At 47.5% G+C, this 12,383-nt stretch overlaps 1 long non-coding RNA gene across 1 annotated transcript; it reads left to right on the plus strand.

Annotated features, from left to right (window-relative positions):
* The first annotated feature begins 1,889 nt into the window (after positions 1 to 1,889).
* Positions 1,890 to 6,319, plus strand: LOC144718912 (uncharacterized). The gene is made up of 3 exons (XR_013585494.1): positions 1,890 to 2,156; positions 3,004 to 3,136; positions 5,942 to 6,319. It is a non-coding gene; the product is annotated as an uncharacterized LOC144718912 (long non-coding RNA).
* Positions 6,320 to 12,383: the final 6,064 nt, after the last annotated feature.

A 12,383-nucleotide genomic window follows, 5' to 3' on the forward strand; every position in this document is an offset into this window, starting at 1 on the left:
TCATCAGGTGGGAAAAGCCTCTCCATTTTGCTTCGTTCTACTACAAAGTACTCTGGTTCTTTCGGTAAAGTCACGTAGAGAGAAAATAAATTAAATAATAGAGTACGACGTTTCAATTGCAACACAAGCAACCGTCATCAGGTAGAACTAAATTTGAGAGAGACAAGACAGACAACCCCAATGCTTCTGTGTCGAGGCCTTAAATAGAGAGGGGGGGGGGGGGCAGAGAGAGAGAGGTGGGTCTGCAACTACAAAGTTTCAAGTATTTTTTTTATAGTTATATATTTTATGATAAGAGAAGTTCAATATAATATTTTGAACATCTGCAGTTTTAGTTAGACGTTGAATATTTTCAAGTGAATTTTATGCTAAATTCAGCTTTTCAACGCCTTTTTAATACGTGTTTTTCCTACAACATCAGAGTGCAGCGCCACATTAAATACGCACTACAATTGCAATAGTTTAAAGCGATTTGTAGCATGTTTTATTTTCAAAATGGAAATATGGTTTGGGGGGGGGGGCAGAGTTTTGTGACGTCATATTTTAGGGGGGTCTGACTTTTTGTAACGCCGTGTGACGAGGGGGGGTCAAAAATCGGCCAAAATCGCGTGACGTCATTTATGGACGGCCCTATATACAAAATAACGGACTGCACGGACATGTGTTGGCTACAAGGGTTTTTTTTACACTTTTGTTTTATTATAAATCTTCAATAAACATGCACAAATTCACCTTCTCACGGTGTTACTCTCATAAAGCTGTTGGATTCTTAGGAAGATTGCGACCCCACGTCATACCGATGCGGTGCAAACATCTAGCAGCAAGAGGAGGGAGAATGGCCTGCAGGGACCCCAGAGTCGTGGAGTGAGAAAGAAATTCTACTTCCTGTCCAACACTTCCCTTGTCTTGGTCATTAGTGCCCTCCAAAGCTCTTTCCTCGATATTGCCTCTCCCCACTGCATTTCTCTGGCATAGGGTCACTGGGCAATAGAAGCCTAGAATTCTCAATTGAGAATTGCTTCTGTGAAATGTGTACCGGAAATAATGGAATACTGGTACTTTAACTTAATGTGAGAAAGGTCCTTTTTGCTATTCTCTGGAAGCCTTGGGGTGAGGACCTATTATCACAATCCAAGCCCTCCCTACACCAGACGCCAATGCCACTGCCAATGGTCCCGCTTCTCAGGTATCCGATTCTCCAATGTACTAAGAACTAACAGCCAGGTCATCCCGACAAAAACGTTTGGGGCGGGGGGGGGGGGTGAAACTCGGCATAATATGATAAAATAAAGGTTGATACACCGATTTTCCATTAAATGTGCTTTAAAAAAAGGTTTTCTGCATTCGTGTGATTGTATTGTGTATTGGGGCTGAAGCTTATTTTCCGTAGGAACGAATCTCCTGTTGATTGGAAATATTACGTAGTAGACCTCGCTTAGCGCTCAAGTTGCGTTCCTGGACAAGTGAGCGCTGATCGAATCCATGCTAAAAGGAGTCATACCATTGTGTACATGAGCATGCGTTCCCGACAGCGTTATATCTTATGTCTGAGCAATATACGAGGGAATCATTGGGGTATCGGTAATAATGCTAATAATACAGACGGTAACCCTTATTGTTACAATACACTTCACTACTACACTTTACACTACGACACTATACACAGACTCAAGCTCTCCCTGGGGAATTCCCAGGCCAGCCGAGCGATGTAGTCCCACCAGAGCGTCCTGTGGGCTGGCCCCGGGGTCTTTCGCCCAGCGGGATGTGTCCGGTAGATTAATATATATTTGTAAATGCAATTAGTGGCCGCGAATCGTCAATGGAATGGCCGTGGGTGGGGTGCTGGTTGTCTCCGAGTCTAACGTCGCCTTTCATTGGCTGAGCGAATGTAAAACAAAGACGACGGCGGTTGCGTTCCCTCACTAAGTGGGGTTTTTTTTTAGGTAAAAATTTTTTCTTCACAATAAAAATTCTCCAAGACAAAGAGGTACATAGGCCTGTATGTGTATAAAAATATCTACTGTACAGTATAGATTATAGTCGAGGACTTAAAAACAATTGAACTTTTAATTCGGCAACGTCGTTCACATTTCACGATTGAAGGCGTACACGGATTGTCCAGTCGTGTCACCTGGCGCAGGTGAGGTTCAACGCAGGTGAGGTTCAGCGCGCGTTCAACGCTGACTATAGCGCAGTGCCGCGTTCGGTTCGTCACACTCGGCGCAGTTGGAGGTCGCCGAACGCGCCTGCCTTGTTGTCTGCTCTCGATCAAGAGCCGTTGTCCGAAACGTTATTCTGCTAAATATTGTGAAAGTTACGACGGTGGCGATGACAATGGCGGCGAGGCTTCAGTCTTTCGGTTCCTTATTTACCACTGCCCTTTGCGGTCCGCACATTTCAAAAGGATAGACATGGTTATGTATTATTAACATGTTTTATTAACATAACATGCGGGAAATCGAAAACGAATTTTTTTTTCATTTGGTTACCGTTAATGCAAAAAAAACCTATTTTAACAAACTGACCACAGTTTTGCATTACGTATGTTGTTGAACTGCTTTCGCGCCAGACGTAAGCCAAGCGTGCTCCTCGCAGGTGCGGGAGAAACGCAGCAAACTAAACACAAAAAAGCAGTTCTTAAGAAATGAGTTTTCAATCTCGATTATTTACAAGTGCACAGCTCCAGTGGCGTCCTAATATCGGAAGGAAGAGCGTTCCAGACGGCGGCAAAAGCGCATCTGAAAGCGCGCGATGCAGTTGACCGTCTTTGTTCGATGCGTAGCCATAAGTTGCTGCGACGATGACCGGAGTCTTCTTGTTTTGGACCGCATTCTCTGCATCGCTTGCTGTATTTCCCTCTACGCATGCCAAGTTAACACTGTGCTGCGCGTAACTCGACGTATAGTTGTTGAACAAGTTACATTTTAATCGCCAAGCCTCGTTTCGTTGAGCTCACATCAAGCCAAAGCTGTTGTCCATCTGCGTCACCTCGACTGTTACCAGCTGCTCTAAGGCATCATTACAGCCCCGAGGGAGGGAAGGAGGAGGCTGCTGCGAGTGACCGTGGGACGATCTTCTCGTCCCTTCGCTCGAACCCCGACAGCGATAGGAGGCGAACACAATCGGCGCAGCCCAGGTGAGCCCCCCCCCCCCCATTTCACAGCACGAACGCAAGTTTCAGTGTCGCCGGAGCATTCCTCTTTGCCATGCAAACTGGCTTAGATTCATTTTCTCTTCATTTTACAGATGTGAGAACTGCCTCGTTTTGCGTGGCATTGCTTAATACACGGGGGGCTACAAAAGCCCCAAGGGAAAGGGGGGGACACAAACAGTGTAAGAATAAACTTCAACGTTTGTTAGTACGGTGAACAAATATTAAAATCGATTCTAGATTTGAAGCTTTCGTGACTGCAATGATTCATACTCTTAGGTTTTTTCGGTACAGTCACGTAAGTAAAAAATAAATAATAATAAAAAATAATAGAAAAAATAGTAGAAATAAAACAATAAATCACGACGTTTCGGAGGCAACATAAGCTTCCGTCTTCAGGTGGAACCGTCACAGCACAATTGCTATAGCAATGATCGGCAACGGCGGAAGACTCAATTTTGCCGTGTTTCAGATCTGACTTGTGCTCGCCGATCATTGCTACAACGCTGTGGGTTCTCATGAGATTGTCTTTTCCGAGACCAAGGTAATCTGCAAACCTTCTGGCTACCATCAAAGGTTTGTACACGAAGCCATCCAGATATAGAAACACAAACATAACTTCAACCGTGATGATGGGTACAAACTGAGTAATCATTGGAAAGATGTTATTAACCATGAAAAAAAGATTTAGCTCCACATATTTGGACCATCTTATCTGACAGGTACTATTCTTTAGTTACCGTACAGTTGACTGATAGACAGCCAGTTTTGTTTTACCATGTTAAGCTTCTTCTTTCACACGCTGGTGGCCTGCTTTGAGTTTTTTACCCACCCAGCAGCATAGCAAGGGGCTGCTTGGTCCTGGCTTGCTTATCTGCCTCTGCCATCTACATTACAAAGGCTCAGTCCCAGCAGCCTTTCTAACCATCGCACAACAACTCCTCTCCCGCGGCCCATCCTGGCTCCTCCCCCCTTAACCAGTATATAAGGTTGGGTTTCTTGGGACTTTTCTCTACTTGATACGGCAATTGTGCTGTGATGATTCCACCTGAAGACGGAAGCTTATGTTGCCTCCGAAACGTAGTGATTTATTATTTTATTTCTATTATTTTTTCTATTTTTATAATATTTTTTTATTATTATTATTTTTACCTACGTGACTTTACCGAAAAACCTAACAGTATTAAAATCGAGACAATAGGTAATACAATTATCTCATTTCGTCTGCCATGCATTCTGCTCGACTCCGTCACCCCTGATGTACATCACGGGGTGGGTCCAGATGTATTGTGACCCCATTAAATTCTCTAAAACTTAACATTTTTAAAATTAAGGTTTATTTAAAACTAATTCATATGTAAAGGGAAAACATGTTTAGGGGTCAATGAATTGGGCCGTCACAAGACATCTGGACCACTCTCTACATGAGGAATAGCAGCGACGCCGTGACGATGAGGACTTGAAAGAGGGGCAGGGCCTTTAACTGGGGGGGAGGGGGGCTCAGACCCTCCAGCCCCCCATTCCCGACTGGGCCGATTAAGGAATTTGAGCCTAGATAGTGCTTGTGTAGTGACATAGGACGTTGGCCCGTACGAGGGCTGGGGGCCCCAATGGGGTGCCTGGGGGGTCACGTGGTGGAGGGACCCAGACCTCCCGTGAGGTGGGGGAAGGGAGGCGTGGCCTGGGCGGAGCCGGCCACGCCAGAGCGGATATAAGCGGGTTGTGGATGCAGAGCGGGGCTGTTGAAATCCGAAGTGAAGACGACATCATCGGTCCTCAAGTCCCGGGTTGTCGTCCTGGACCAGGCAGCCCGTCGCCTGCCTGGTCCACTCTGTGTCGTGTCCCAGAGTGTTAGTGAGTTGAGGAAGGTGGTCACCACCTCATGTACAGTGTTATATTACTTACCGTTTAATAAATAGTGTTGCCTCCAAGCTGTGTGTGTGTGTGCACCTAATTCGAACCCACTACATTTGGATGGGCGGCCACCATGCAAGGGGTTACCACATCGCTGCGTGGCTACGTGTTGGGCAGCAGAGGGCAGTGCAGCTCCATGTGTGTGTATTGAACTTGGACTTCTTTCGCACCATACGAAGCCAACCGCGCGAATTGGAAGTGCGGGGGAAGGACAACAAACTAAACACCAAAATCAGTGGCACAGAAATTAGTTTTCAAACTAGACTAAAAAGTGCATAGTTCCAGTGGCTTCCTAATATCGGATGGAAGAGCGTTCCAGACGGCCGCAGAAGCGCATTCGAAAGCGCACGTTGCAGTGACCGTCTTTGTTCGATGACCAGCCAAAAGCCGCTGCTGCGAAGATGACCGGAGTTCCCATGATGGTTTATGCTCCTTGAAGAGACCAGCAAGGTATTGTGGTTAATTTGTGGCAAGCACTTTGTAGTACTGTACAGTACGTCTATGCTCCAAGATACTGCATATACCCCACCTTTAACCCTTGGTGACCAGCTGACCAGCCTCAGAATTATGGTCCAATAATCGCCACATCCCTCATGAAGCAGTGGCTTGACAAAGGGGCTATACATGTACATGATGGCATCGTGGCCCAGACGTGGGAACCCATCACATGCGCGTACGTGCTCGTCCGCATCATTTTCCTGTCATCCCATGGACAATGGTTGCTCTACTTTTCTTTTTCATAGTATAGAAATCAACGATACTCCATCCGCGATAGCCAAGCTCTAGTCTATTACCAAATTGCTTTGCACCTCCGGGCTGCGCATTCCATCGTTAAATATGCGATGCGGTCTCATCTATGTGCGTGTGTGCGTGCAGGATTTATTGATGGACAAAAGGCACTAACGGTTTATTGGAACTATTCGGCAGCAGCACAAGGCGACCTCATCTTAAACCCTTCCACTTCAAACGCACACTCGCTGGCATTACGCAGGTGGAGCAATCATGTTCTCCTGGTTCTCTTCGTTCCTGCGCCCCCTTGTTGTCTACTCAATGAGGTTCTCCCCAATGCTGCTGGGGAACACCATCCCTATTTATGTCACTCGGGTTGCTGCCGGGTTACTCGGGTTGGTCGGTGTTGGGTTAATAGTAGATGATGATAATTATTACGTAGGAAGACCTGAAGGGGGTAGAGAATGGGAAGGAGGAAGAGTGGGAGGTGAAGGAGAAGGTCGAGACTGGGGAGGAGGAGGGAGAGTGGGAGATGAAGGAGGAGGTAGAGACTGGGGAGGAGGAAGAGTGGGAGGTGAAGGAGGGCGTAGAGACTGGGGAGGAGGAAGAGTTGGAGGTGAAGGAAGGGGTAGAGACTGGGGAGGAGGAAGAGTGGGAGATGAAGGAGGAGGTAGAGACTGGGGAGGAGGAAGAGTGGGAGGTGAAGGAGGGCGTAGAGACTGGGGAGGAGGAAGAGTGGGAGGTAAAGGAAGGGGTAGAGACTGGGGAGGAGGAAGAGTGGGAGGTGGAGGAGGGGGTAGAGACTGGGGAGGAGGAAGAGTGGGAGGTGGAGGAGGGGGTAGAGACTGGGGAGGAGGAAGAGTGGGAGGTGAAGGAGGGGGTAGAGAATGGGGAGGAGGAGGGAGAGTGGGAGGTGAAGGAGGGCGTAGAGACTGGGGAGGAGGAAGAGTGGGAGGTGAAGGAGGAGGTAGAGACTGGGGAGGAGGAAGAGTGGGAGGTGAAGGAGGGCGTAGAGACTGGGGAGGAGGAAGAGTGGGAGGTGAAGGAGGGCGTAGAGACTGGGGAGGAGGAAGAGTGGGAGGTGGAGGAGGGGGTAGAGACTGGGGAGGAGGAAGAGTGGGAGGTGAAGGAGGGGGTAGAGACTGGGGAGGAGGAAGAGTGGGAGGTGAAGGAAGGGGTAGAGACTGGGGAGGAGGAAGAGTGGGAGGTGAAGGAGGGCGTAGAGACTGGGGAGGAGGAAGAGTGGGAGGTGGAGGAGGGGGTAGAGACTGGGGAGGAGGAAGAGTGGGAGGTGAAGGAGGGCGTAGAGACTGGGGAGGAGGAAGAGTGGGAGGTGGAGGAGGGGGTAGAGACTGGGGAGGAGGAAGAGTGGGAGGTGAAGGAGGGCGTAGAGACTGGGGAGGAGGAAGAGTGGGAGGTGAAGGAAGGGGTAGAGACTGGGGAGGAGGAAGAGTGGGAGGTGAAAGACAAGGTAGAGAATCGGGGGTAGAAAGAGGTGGAGATACAAGAGGAGCTGAAGACTCGGTAGGAGGAAGTGGTAGGGGTGAAATAAATAGAGGTCAAGGTGGCAGCAGATGGAGAAGATCAGTATCTTTGATTAGACATGTCACTGGACGCAGTGCTCAAACTGTTAGGTCTGCAGCTACTCGTCTGGCTTCGGGTGTACGATTAATTTCTCGCCACTTTGAAGATTCTCTAACAGCATTACTTGAAAGTGCAGCTTTCCATTCATATGCAGGTGCAGATTACTACTTTACATTAATTGCATGTACAGCAGTAGTCGGGGGAGTTCTGGGTATAATTCTCGATATAGGATTCGGCGAACTGATGCGACAATGTTGTGGTACACATGGCCCAGACTCTCCGGGTGGAAATTCTGAAATGATATGTTTAAACATGTGTGAACATTACTTAATGATGAGAAAATATGAAACACTGACAAGAGAATTATTGTTTCAAGTCATGAAAAGTGTAGCACCAAGGCAATCGAGCTCTTTCTCACCGAATGAAAATGTGCCACCAGTTAATAGAAATGTACCCTCTCCCGTTGGAAATGACCAACTATTAAGTGAAAGATCGGAAGAGGTAGGCCTCACCACTGGACTCTCAATGAGTAATTATGAAACACCAACAAGAGAACCATTTGTTCCAGTCACAAATAGTGTAGCGCCAAGGCAATCGAGCTCTTTCTCACCGAATGAAAATGTGCCACCAGTTAATAGAAATGTACCCTCTCCCGTTGGGAATGACCAACTATTAAGTGAAAGCTCAGAAGAGGTAGGCCTCACCACTGGACTCTTAAATGCCATTTGTTCCAATTTTATGGCAATTGGTGATCAAAACAATACGACACACGTGAGTGATGTCGTCAGAGGGATTGAAAATTTATCTGAGGGGTTTGCGATGTTGAGAAGAGGTGAATTGTGGGCATATTGCGTCTCAGAAATCACATCGGGACTTTGTTCTGTGTGGGAAAGCCTTGATACCTTATATAACCGAATCAATGCAATGATGAGAAGCTATAATGGTAGCCAGGCTAGAGTATTACAACAGTTGCTATTGAGCGCACAGCAGCACATCGATGGGTTGTTAACGTTTCTTACACTGGACACAAATGAAATGTGTTCTATGTCTGGTCGAGTCAATGTTTTACGTTCTATTTGTAGTCATGCTTCTTTAGCCATATCTTCGCTGAATAATATTAGAAAAATACTAAGAGCAAACGGGATTTTTTTATGAGTTGCTATGTCTAACAGACCATAAACGGTTCGTTATATGGTGTAATGTGTGTTGTTAAAGGGTTGTCGATCTTTCAGATAATGTCTAATGCTACATGTCCATGAACAATAGTAACAATGTTTCGCCTTGGGTCTAATTGTCGACGCTCAACTGACGTTGGCTGTAAATCACCACGGCCCCTTACGTTATGGCAAGCTTCGGGGCCACTTCCTGGAGTCGTGGAGTTCTGCCATTACTCGTACGGTACATTTAATTCAAGCGTGTTTTTAAAAAAAGTATTTTTAAATATTACTTATTATGGAATATTTGTTGCTATGTTTAATTCTATGTTAAAAAAAAAATCGACATTTAATGAACTTATTTAAAACATCCTCAGTTATCGAAAAAAATGAAAAAACGTAATATCCTTAATTATTGATAACATTACGTGATTTCCAAATTTGAGAAATATAACGTTTGTTGCGGTCGGGCAAGTTGGCTCTGGTGCTCGCAGCCGGGTGCAGTTGGTCATGCACGGGTGGACAAAGCCTGTGGTCGTAACGCTGGGTGTTCGTCAGAAGGCGTGCGGAGGAGTTCAGTAACCCAATCGTCACTGCGACTGGTGATGCACGTGTAATGAGAGTGCGCCACCTACAGGACGACCGGGTGGTTATTACAGATACGTGTTACGTTATATTCTTAGTTTTTTTCGGTAAAGTCACGTAGGTAAAAATTTAAAATTAATAAAAGTAAAATAAAAAATAAAATAAAAATCAAGACGTTTCGGAGGCAACACAAGCTTCCGTCTTCAGGTGGAACCGTCACAGCACGATAGCTGTATCAAGTGAGAGAAATTCCAAGAAACGGTATTTGTATATATACTGGTTGAGGGTGGGAGGAGCCACGTGTTACGTTGTCTCACGTCCAATCAGTAAGAGGGATTCCATCTGGGTGAAAAGCAAATGGGCAGAGCTAGCGGGAAGCCTGGAAAGCCCTCTGGAAGGTTCCGAGAGGGGCGTGGCTAGAGGCGGGGCTTAGCCCGCCGAGAGGGATATAAGCCGGAGATCGCAAACGGGTTTTGATTCCTTACCCGTACCCGGCCGCACCAGGGTCGAAAACGGGTACCCGTACCCTACCCGATACCCGGCTACCCGTACCCGGCCGGGTATTTGGTAGGGTACGGGTATCGGGTACCCGATTGCGACCTCTGGGATGAAGCCATGTTGCAGGCGCGGGTGGGTTGATTCTAGGAACTTGAATTGTGAGAAGAGACAAGACGTTGGGAAATGAGTGACAAACAGTTACTCACCGGTGACTCACGGCCTACCCGTACCCGGCCGCACCAGGGTCGCAAACGGGTACCCGTACCCGGCTGGGTACGGGTATCGGGTAGGGTAAGGGTATCGGGTACTCGGTTGCGACCTCTGATATAAACCGGAGCAGCAGAGGACTCGAGGTCGTCGTTGTGAAGAGCCTGGGTCTGAACGTCGTCACAGCTTGCGCTCCCACCATCAGCCACGTGGCGGGCTCCACCAGCAGAGCCTCTCCTCCAGAGGTCGCAAACGGGTTTTGATTCTTTACCCGTACCCGGCCGCACCAGGGTCGCAAATGGGTACCCGTACCCGGCCGGGTCCGGGTACCCTACCCGTACCCTACCCGAAATGAGTGCCAAACGGTTACTCACCAGTGACTCACGGCCTATCCGTACCCGACCGTACCAGGGTCGCAAACGGGTACCTGGCTGGGTACGGGTAGCCGGGTATCGGGTAGGGTACGGGTATCGGGTACCCGGTTGCGACCTCTGGGGAGGAGAGCGAAGCAGGCCGCGATAGGGAGAGAGGGAGAGACGCGTGCTGTACTGCAACTTAAGAATAAATACAACTGAAGTTAACCCGTGTCGGAGACGCTTATTACACGCGCATTGACTGGCGTGGCGGCCGTGTTGATTTGAACGGCGGATGCCGTTGCAGCAGATGCAGTTGGGGTACAACGCATGCGCGTCTGACTGCGGAGACGTCGGGTGAGGCGGGGATCTGGGAGAAGGTGATGTGAACACTGATGGTTGAATGCTGACCGAGCTCAACTTTGGGACGACTGTTGAGCGGCAGATTGATTTGAGAGTTTCGTATCGAGCCGGATTACTTTTGTGTTTTTCCGGATTGATTTTGAGCCGGTTTGCAGACATCCGCCGGCTGATGTTGTGAACACGTGGCTCCAGACCGGTCTAGACGCTGCGTTGGTAGCTGTCCTGGCACGGAGTCCGTCCTGCAATGCACGTGCAGCCGTGCGTCGTCTGAGAAGCTTTCTTTTGATATAAACCTGACGTGTGGATGAAGACCCTAGGGATACCACTGTGTATGTTGATGAGCCCCGACAGAATATATATAAGGGTCTCGCTGCACGAGAAACTAAAAATTATGCCCCATGCAGGATGGGTTTGTACCGGCTTGTCAAAAAAGAAACATGTAATTACATACACAGTATATTCATGCGCGATGACGAAAGTTATGAATTACTTCACTTACGGGCGCTTATAGTTTGGCTACGAAGACAGAAATTGCCAGAATAAGAACCAATGCCACCCATTCCATCCACTCGCCTGCTCTTTGGGGCCGTCCATAAATGACGTCACGCGATTTTAGACGATTTTTGCCCCCCCCCCCCATCGTCACATGGCGTCACAAAAAGTCAGACCCCCCTCAAAAATGACGTCACAAAGCTCTGCCCCCCCCAAAATAAAACATGCTTCAAATCGCTTTAAACTATTGTTATTGTAGTGCGTATTTAATGTGGCGCTGCACTCTGATGTTGTAGGAGAAAACATTTATTAAAAAGTATATTTAATTAAGTAGAACGTGTTGTCTCTATTTAAAGTTGCGCATTTTGATGTGACGTCATATTTCTCAACCCCCACCCCCTCGTCACACATTGTCACAAATGTCTGACCCCCCCCCCCCCTCGGTGCGTGACGTAATTTATGGACGGCTCCTTTGTTGATAAATGGGTGACCACAATCGAGGGGGTGGCATAGGGGCGAGAGAAAGGGGGAGCGAGTGGGACCGGAAAGAATGGATGGGCAAGGGAGAATGGGCACTTGAGTAGAGGTGAGCTGTCACAGAGGAACGGAAGGAGGTCAAGGAGGGAGAACTGCTTAATGTACAGGGGGAGTTTATTCCAGTGGGGGGGGGGGGGGGGGCAAGGAGGGAGGACGGGAAACAGCCGAATGATTCTCCATTCCACACCGCATCTATTTGCTTCTATGAGATGATCGTGCCGAACGTGTATGTACGTTTGCTGGACATGTATCACACAGGGCCACTGTGTTTGCAAATACCTTGTCTTCTTAAATGAGTTCTGCCTATTCCAGTGGAAAATGGCTTGGCAAACTAGTAATAGAAACACATACATTAAGCCTAGTTCCTTTGACAAATGTATCCCACGACCTTGCCATGTTATAAAGTCTTTCATTGTTGTACTCATTGAGGACGCAGTTTATGAGGAAGGTTTTATTTATACATGTACAATATCCCACGACCTTGCCGTATTATCAAGTCTCTCATTATTGTTATACTCATTGAGGACGCAGTTTATGAGGAAGGTTTTATTTATACATGTACAATATCCCACGACCTTGCCGTATTATCAAGTCTCTCATTATTGTTATACTCATTGAGGACGCAGTTTATGAGGAAGGTTTTATTTATACATGTACAATATCCCACGACCTTGCCGTATTATCAAGTCTCTCATTATTGTTATACTCATTGAGGACGCAGTTTATGAGGAAGGTTTTATTTATACATGTACAATATCCCACGACCTTGCCGTATTATCAAGTCTCTCATTATTGTTATACTCATTGAGGACGCAG

The sequence above is a fragment of the Lampetra planeri genome, chromosome 5, assembly GCF_965212315.1.
Source record: "Lampetra planeri chromosome 5, kcLamPlan1.2.h2, whole genome shotgun sequence".
Lineage (NCBI taxonomy): Eukaryota > Metazoa > Chordata > Hyperoartia > Petromyzontiformes > Petromyzontidae > Lampetra > Lampetra planeri.